Below are 9,327 nucleotides of genomic sequence, written 5' to 3'. Positions count from 1 at the left end.
AAAAAAACAAAACACCCTATACCTCTTCCAGTTCTTTGTTATGAAATTGCTGTGCTCCACTTCACATTTTTGCTTTTATGTTACTGTTTTTTTTTAAGCAAATGGGAAATCACAGCACACCTTAAATAATTCATCATAAGTGACTGTTTCCCCGACTGTAGTAAAAATCAAACAAACAAAAACCCATCCTCAGCTGTAGGCTGTTTTGATAATGTACTTATGTGGATTATGTATCATCCAGACCTTCAGAGAACTTAGGACACTTCTGTAGATGACAGGTGAACTGGGTGCTGGTGATCATTTGTTATTGCTGTTTGCATTTTAGCACAGTAATTGTCACTGAAGAAATACTTCACACAAAACCAAGCCTCCTTTCCAGGAAATAATGCATTCTTGGATAGGTGAATTTGGTTATAGATAAGAGCTAACATTAACTTCTGTTTTCAGTATTGTCTGGGCTGCAGGAATTGAACCTCTGCAAGATGACTGCAGAGTTTACTGTTTGTTTCAGAAATGCCAGGCATTTGGTAGGTCTTTTTTTTATTATTATTGTTTTCATTGTAAGCTAAGGTCAAAAAGGAGTTAAATCATAAGGGGTGCAGTTTGGGTAGATTTGTGATTTCATTCATCCTGAAGCAAAGTCTCTATGGACTAGATGCAATCAAATATCGCATAACAGAAATTGCTGCATGACTGTACTGATTGCACTCGGCTGCACAATGTCGTTAACTTAGATTGAACCTCTGAGAGAACTGCAGGGAACACTGGAAGTGTCAGTTCCTTTATACATCGTGAACAGCACAAAATTAATTAAATTAAAAATGAATGTTTGCTTTTGGTGTTGTTTTAGTCAGTGTGTTATTTGATGTAGGGGAGCCGAAGTTTCTCAAAAAGCTTTTCAAAGCCTTGTAAGCAAACAGCGGGAGAAAAAGTGCAGACCTCATCATGCTCGTGAGCTGAAAGGAGCACAGCAGCAAACTGAAAGACAGTAAAAGTTGTTGAGCGATGAGCAGGAAACCTAATGGGGACACAGCAGGTGTGCATCAGGTTTCAGTGCTTTAGGATCAGCCTCCCTGCTGGGCTCAGCGTGCAAGAGGTGGGAGAAGCACAGCTCATGAAGCTGCCTGCTGAGCAGTGTGGAGGAGAGCAGGCTTGTCTTCATCTTCCTGACTGACACCATGACGTGAGGGTTGCCAGAAGAAAATAAGATTCACTCAATGATGAGTAGTGACTTTGCTGACAGGATTCCTAATGCGTGGATAAGATGTTAAACTAGGTGTGCTGGGCATGGACACCAAAGCCTGCAGGCGTGTGGGAGTTCAGGAGTGCAGAAATCCTCTACCACAAGAAGCCTCCACTGAGATTCTTGTCCATGAACAGAAGTGCAAAAATAAGACCAGTCTGTAATCAACAGGAGCAGTCTGCAGTCATGAAGCTACGACCTCACAGAATGACAAGAGCGTGGTGGAATAGCTTGCACTACTGGCATGGTGTGGTAGCTGGACACAGGCTTGGCAGCCAGGTGGGAAAGAGAAATGAGGGGGTCCATGTGGATGTGCAGAGAATAAATGGATCACAAAATGTGACAGATCTGCCAAGAGCTTATTGTAAGGGACAAAGGGAGCCCAAGGAAAGGGATGTTGTGGTAGGTACCTGCAACAGCCCACCTGATCGAGAGAGAATAAAAGGAGTTTGAAAGCTTTCCTTAATTGATTTCAGGAAGTAACCACAGCATGCAATTAGGACTTCATAGGGATTTTTAACCAACTCACATTTGTGGGAAGAGCAACATAGCAAGTCACAAGCAAGCCCAAAGATAAGTGGAGAGTGTGAAGGGCAATTCTTACTTTAGTGCTGGACAGGATTTTCTGGGATTGTGTGCATTGCAAGGGGTTACTCTAAATCTACTGGATTTCTGTGAGACAGCAGCAGAAGGAAGGCAAAAGAAAACGTGGGCCTGCTGCTGAATGGAGTGGGTGACAGTGATGAAGGTTAGGAAAAAAAGAATAAGACTGGGGTGTTGTTTCTTCTTCATTCTGTCTCCTAAGAAGGTCTGTTCTCAGGCTTCTTTGAAAGTCGGTAGTAATTAAGGGACATTCGTGATGATCAAAAAAAGGAAGATGTTTTATCTAGCTCTTAAAAGGGTGAGAAAGAGCAAGTTTACAGAGCAGTCAGTCTCACCTTCGTCCCCAGGAAATTTGATAAAAGTCCTCATGGACTTTCTAAATACATAGAAATAAGGTGAGCGGGGGTTTATGAAGGGCAAACTGCACCTGATAGAGGTGATCGCCTCTGTTAGGCAATTGCCTTGGGACACAACAGTGGATGTCATTTGCTTTGGATTTAGCTGAAGTCTCCGATAGCACCTATGCATGTGGAGAGAAGGACTACAGAGGTTGCAAAGAAACCACCTGAATATGTTTCAGAGTGCTGTGGTAGTGGATTGAAATCCAGCTGGTGACCAGTTAGAAGTGGTATTCCTCAGGGCTGAATACTGATCAGCAAACGGAGTGATAGGGTGCACTGCATCCTCATCACACCCGCAGATGATAATAAATAGTGGGCAGCAGCAAATTGCTGGAGGACAGGGTTGCCATTCAGGGAGAGCAGTATGATGATGATGGAGCTGGAGCATGTGATTTGTGGAGACTTGAAGCTGCTCTGCCTGTAGCAGAGAAAGCAAAAGCTGCATCTACCCTAGTTAGAGAAACTGTCTAGAGAACAGATCTGGACTCTACAAAGAGGTGCTCAGTGAAAGGACAACACAAGACAGTCAAACTGTAGTGGAGAAATTCCTGTGACAGTATTGCAGGAAAATAAAAATCACCAGGAGAATGCTCCAGGAGTGAAGTAGGTGCCCAGAGACACTCCATCCTCAATGATCTGATAGATAGATGGCCATGAGCAGCCCAATTGAGCTACGTAATTCTGCTTTGAGGAGGAGGTGGGACCTCCAGAGAGTTATTTCAACCTAAATTATTCCATGATTCTACCCAAATTGATCTTTCTATAGTTACTATAGGGAAAAAACAATATCAGCCTGTCTGCCTCTGTACATGCAAATTGCCTTGTTTTCCTGTTGAAACTCTTTTGCAACAGAGTGTATGCACATGATGGCCTTTCTGCACAGTTAGCATTAGACATAAAGTAATTGATGTAAACTCAACATGAGGTTTTTAACCTCGTAGTTTTGTTAGAGTTGGAAAAAACCTCTGAGATCACCCAGTCCAACCATCAACCCATCACCAACGTGCCACTAAGCTGTGTCCCTCTGCTGAGGACTCCATCATCTCTCTGAACGGGCAGCCTGTTCCAAAGCATTACTGCTCTTCTGAAGAAGAAATGTTTCCTAATAACCAACCTCAACCAACCTGGTGCAGTGGAAGGCTATTCCCTCTCATCCTATTGCTATTATGTGGGAGAAGAGGCTGACCCCCCCCCCCCCCCCCACCTTGCCATATCCTCCTTTCAGGGAGCTGTAGAGAGCAATAGGGTCTCCCCTGAGCCTCCTCTTCTCCATGCTGAACAATCCCAGTTCCTTCTTTATTTCTCATAAGAGCTGTGCTTGAGAGGATCTCGGAAAACATGAACTTCAATGGATTGCTCTCTGTGTAGGCAACTGCAGCTTACTCTTATTCTTGGCTCTATCTGTTTTTAAAAACAAGTCATAAAGTTCCTAAAAATTGTTTTTCAGTTTCTTAGCGACTTTGTGTTGGTTGTGTTTGTTTTTGTGTGTGTGTGTGTGTGTGTTTTCTTTCAACTGTTCTAAGGCTATAGGGAAACCACAACAGGTACAAAGTACTAAAATCAGGTCATCTGCATGGTTCCCCTGTAGCAGTATCTATCACATGCCCCTTCTCAGCTAGAAGAGGTGCTTCAGCTTTTCTCTTAGTTTTTTTGGTTGTTGTTTTGCTCTGAAATAGAAAAATTTCCCCCTTTGGCTTACAACATTGCTATTTTGGGCAACAAATGTCCTTGAGGGTGTGCTGCAAGATGCGTGACTGGGAAAGATATGGCATGTGGTGGAGCTGTGCTTCCAGTTGCACTGCTGGCTTAGGTGGTTGTGGAAGAAACACTTCAAGCTGACATTCCTGATAATTTTTAGGCAGTTAGTTCTGGTGTTAAGTTATGTGATCGAAGGATGTGTCCCCAGCAAGGCAGCAGGGCAGGAGCTGGCTGTGAGCTCAGGCTGGGCAAACCTGGTGAGAAAAGGCACTTATCTGGTGCCAAGAGGATCGAAGGATATCCTTTGAGATTTTACTTAATAGCTACACATACTTCTGTGAGAGGAAGCTCTGAAAAAAGCCTGTTAGTTGTAAATTGTAGCTTTAAGAAACTGATGTTGCTGTTAAAAAAGCAAGATGTCCCACAGAATCACAGAATTGTAGGGGTTGGGAGGGACCTCCAGAGATCATGGAGTCCAACCCCCTGCCCAAGCAGCTCCCTAGCCCAGGTTGCACAGGTAGGCGTCCAGGTGGGTCTGGAACGTCTCCAGAGAAGGAGACTCCACCACCTCTCTGTGCAGCTGTGCCACTGCTCCGTCACTGCACTGGGAAGAAGTTCCCATGCACACTTGTGCAGAACTTCCTATGCGTCAGTCTGGGGCCATTTCTCCTCGTCCTATCACCACACACTGCTGAGAAGAGTTTGCCCTCGTCCCTTTGCTTCCTGCTCCTTAGACATTTATAGACATGGATCAGATCCCCTTTGAGTTTTATCTTTTCAAGGCTGAACAGACCCAGGTCTCTCAGCCTTTCCTCATAAGGGAGGTGTTCCATGCCCTTTATTGTCTTTGTAGCCCTCCACTGGACTCTTTCCAGGAGATCCCTGTCTTTTTTGTACTGGGGAGCCCAGAACTGGACACAGTACTGCACAGTATCTCGCCATCCCCCATCCAGTTATCACATACATAGCTCTACAGAAAGTGTTCCTTGGTTACACCCAGTCACAAGGCTGAATTCATTGAACCTGAAGTGAAATTTTTAAGTTAGGCACATGAGTCAGATAGTGGTAGACAAACCTATGAGAAAGTCTGGATTTTGAATGGGTTTGTGCACTCTAATTTCCTGGGCAGAAGTCAAACCAGCTCTCGTGGACCTTTTCCATGAAAGAGAAATTGAAATTCATGAATATTTTTTCTAGCTTGTGGTTTTGAGTGTGTGCTAATTGTGCCAGTCAAAAAAAAAAAAAAAAAAAAAAAAAAGAAATAGCTGCATTTGGGCCATACATCTCATCCAACTGGAGAAACTCGTGTAGAGTGAACTAGTGTGATGTTACCACATGGTAGCTGCTCTGCACACAGGAGCCCGGAGTAAAATACAGGCAGAAATGAATGCCAGGTAAAATTTTGAAACAACTCAAGCTGATCTGGTTTATACAAAGGAGAATAAATTAAGCATATAGCCATGAGCTGAGAGCAAGGAACAGTGGAGCTGAGAAGGCAGGGGGTGGTAGCAGAGAGCAACGTGTGAGGCTGTTGCAGTGCTGCCAGCCAGCTCAGGAGTGACACGGCCCGGTGCAGGAAGCTCCCTCTGCACTGCCAAAGGTGTATTCCCTTCCATGGCCGTGTGACCATGTTGAAGACTAAGCAGATACTGAGTCGGGTAGAGTGGTGAGGAGCAGTCAAGAGGATTAACTTGAATTAAAAAGATAATTCTGCCTGCAGCTGCTGACAGACTGTATGGTCTCATAGCTCTGGTCGGTTGCTTTTTGTGGATCCCTACATGTTCGTGGGTTGGTGGTTCACAAAGTGAGCCCTTTGCCAAGCTCGCTTATTTGCAATGCCAACCATGCACAACGTTGTGCTGACTGCAGAATGCCCCACATCTGGGGGCAGCCACACAGATGTCACCGTCTCCCCTCTCCTTTTTCTCCCAGGGGAGCAGAACTGCAGAGGGCCTCTTCCTGTGCTGCAGCACCTTTACTTCTGCAGCCAACAGTGACAGCTCGCCTGCTTTTGCTCTAACCCCACAGAGCTGCTGAGATTTGGAGCACGTCTGAGAGAGGAGCTGCTTGTCTCTGTGTCTGCCTTTTCCTTTGCTTACAAATAGCACTGATGCTTCCATTCAGATTTAGGGCCAAGTGAAAGTTAGAAAGCATGGCAGAGTGCTGTGATTCAACACTTCAGCACCTCACCGTGACCACTGCAGCTCCTTCCCAGCATGGGCTTGGAACTGAAGGGCTACGTCTCTGCAGTACAGCTCCAGACTTGAAAGAAAAATGGGGTCACAAATATAGGCCAATTACCCATGCATCACGGAACAGGAAATCTTGCAGATCTGCCTTTTTCGTTTGCTTATCTCCCAGTGTGGTTTGCTCTTGTGGTCTTTGAGTAATAATAATAATAAAAAAGGATGCATCCTGACTCGTGCTGTTGTGTAACAGCTGTTACTGGTCACCAAGGATCTGTTAGCCCTGGGAAGCAAACTGAATGCCATCCTACTGCGTGGTCCTTTGCAGTAATAGCATCTATGCATTTTGTTTTAACTACTGTGATTTTGCTCAGGTCTACTGGTTTTCTTCATGCAGTTATTTGGAATGGTCCTTAGTGAACTAAGATTGTTACTTTAACAAGATATTTCCTGCTCAAAGCTGTAGAAATGTAGAGGAGTCTCACACCGCGGTGAATTTGCCCACGTTTTGGGTGAGCCAGAAGTTTTGTCACTGGAGATATTGAGCATCAATGTGAAGAGCTGTGGGGACTGTCCCCACCTTGCCCTTCTACTGAAAACCAGGTTGCATTAATCCTGAGGCCTGTCAGAGTGGGAACTCAACCATGGTAACCACACCATAGGTAGCCACAACAGTGGCTTAAAAAGTCCCTTGACTGATTCTTTCAAGCTTCTTCCCCTTGTGTATGGTCCATTTCCTCCTTGGTTTCCTTTCTAATTTTACTTGCCTGTTTTCTTGCATTTATTCCTGTGTTTCCAATTGGATCCCTCTCCTTCTCTTGCCATCCCCACATCGACTCCGTTTCTCTGTTTTTAAAGGTCTGATTTTGGGGTCCCAGCACAGAGTAGAGTCACTATGTAGCTCCTGGGGAGCTAAACAGGGAGGCCTGCACTTCTGGTGGCATGTTTAAGGTGTTGTGGGGAGGGAGGAGATGCAGGAGTCAGGCAGAGTGAGGAGTTTAGCTTTCAAGAGGGGCTGCTACATGGATCTGGATGCCCTCAGGATGTGCTTAGAAACCCTAGTCCTTCAGACTCTAGTCTGAAGTTCAAAGCATTTGAGTGGGATGGAGACAGAAGAAATGTACTCTGAGAGAGCAGGCTGTCAATTGTCCTGGGAAGGAGCTCCTGCCTACAAGAGCTTCAAAGCCATGACATGATTATGTTGAGGGACAGCAAAATAGGAAAAAATGAGGGTCTTGGATGATAAGTTCTCTAACACAGGTTGAAAACGGTTCTGATCCTCCATCAAAGACAACAGAATGAGAAGATGAAAGATGTTAAACGTAGGATGTTATCACCTCAGATGTAACAAGATAAAGTTGGAGGCAGTGAGCAATCTCTGGTTTTAAGACTATTAAAAGAAACAAATCTGATCATTGCCTTTCTCTATCATTAGAAACACAAGATTTTAAGTTCATCAAAAGTCATCTGAAGCCCTCTCCAAAACAAGGCACCCTTAGTACGTGACTTAGAGCAAACTGCACTCTCACAAAGCTTCTTTCTTGCTTTTTCAAATGGCAGCTTCTTCTCCAACACACAAAGGGAGCGTTTAAGAATAAGATCTTGTGCTGCCCTCAGTGAGGTGGCATCTTCTACAGTAGGAGCTCAAAATAACTTTTAACCACACATCTCCTGTTGCTTGTACAGATCTTTCAATCTAACGCTTTGCCTTGCCTTTTGCAGTCTTTTTTTGCACTCAGCTATGATGGAGAATGAAAATTAGCAAATACGAAAGTTACTTCATAAGGAGGCCTGCAGGAAGAACAGCAGAAATGTACGCTTTTCTATGCACATTTTGTTGCAAGACTCCCACTGTCTCTCCATTTTTCCCATAATGCTTCATCTGTGCTTAATCAATGTCCTCTGTAGTCCAACAAAAACGGAATAAGAGCTGTCAGCAAGCCAGCAAGGCATCAGATGTCGTGGAATAGAAGCACAGTTTACCAGATGTCAGTTCCCGCATCAAGGATAGCTCTGAAATCCTTTGATCTTTTGTATCAACTGAACTCAGCTCCTCATGTGCTTAAATGAGGCTGAATCTACTTCACATGCCTGTAGGCTTCTCTTCAGCTCTTGGCATGGCCCCCATTCACTCAGCAGATGCGCCGTCACATAGTACTGCCCTGCCCTGTGAAGTTTTTACCTGAGTAATGAAACATTACAGCTGATGAGGTAACAGCAAGGAGAAAAATTACTATTGCAGTACCATAACATAACCAGAAATTGTTTTTTGAGTAACTAACCCTGCCTTCGGTTCCACTTCTGTAAAGTCAGGGGAACTTCTGAAGTCTGAGGTGTAGTTCATTATCAGACAACAGCATCTGAGTGACACAGGACGCAGGTCTGGTAGTTATGGTGTTGCTTCTTTCAGTTACTCTTCAATAACACCATTAACTAGGGCACTACAGTTCGTGCTCTTTCATCATACTTGTTTGGATTAAGCTTTTTTTATCACTTCAGGACATCCAGGTACCTTCTGGCTGAGCTCAGCTCAGAAGGTAGCAGGCCACTCTCTCTGGCACAGCTGAGATGTGATGGTTATCACATAAAACTACTGGGGAAAATGGCAGCAAAAATAGCAGCTTCTCTCTGTTGGATGAGGAGAAGGGGACTCCTAAAGCACAGTCTCCTCTGCTCTCCATGTGCCAACCACAGGTGCATTGGGCACACACTCCATGCTGTGCCCTGACTGGAAGAAGCCATTGTCCCTCCAGAACCAGGCCAGCGTTAAAATCATTTCCTCCTTGTCCCTCTTTCTATGAGGAAGCAGACAGCCAGGACATTTCATGAGGCCACAGGGACCGGCCACAGGGAACAGCTGCAGATCAACGCGAGGGCATCCTGCCTAGTGTCTAGGTGGTGATTCCTGGAATAGCCCTAAAGCCTCAGGGTAGTGAGAGACCTCTGGAGATGTAAAAATGTTGATGTCTTCCAACACTGGTTAGCACTATGGGAGGAAGTTGCAGTGAAGCAGGAAGTGGTTAATATTGGCACACTTTCCCAATTCTCAATGATAGTGGGAGCTACCAGTTGCCACCTGTCTCAATCTTGTTCACATAGACACCCTTGTCTTTTCCCTTCCATGCATAAAAACATGTCTGCGCTATGCACACACTTCTATAAAGATATTGAGAAAGGTGTCTGCACATCATAAGCA

Source organism: Cyrtonyx montezumae, unplaced genomic scaffold (assembly GCF_038088225.1).
Source record: "Cyrtonyx montezumae isolate F1298 unplaced genomic scaffold, pur_monq_1.0 scaffold_0, whole genome shotgun sequence".
NCBI classification, from domain to species: Eukaryota; Metazoa; Chordata; class Aves; order Galliformes; family Odontophoridae; genus Cyrtonyx; species Cyrtonyx montezumae.
This window is presented reverse-complemented; position numbering follows the sequence as displayed.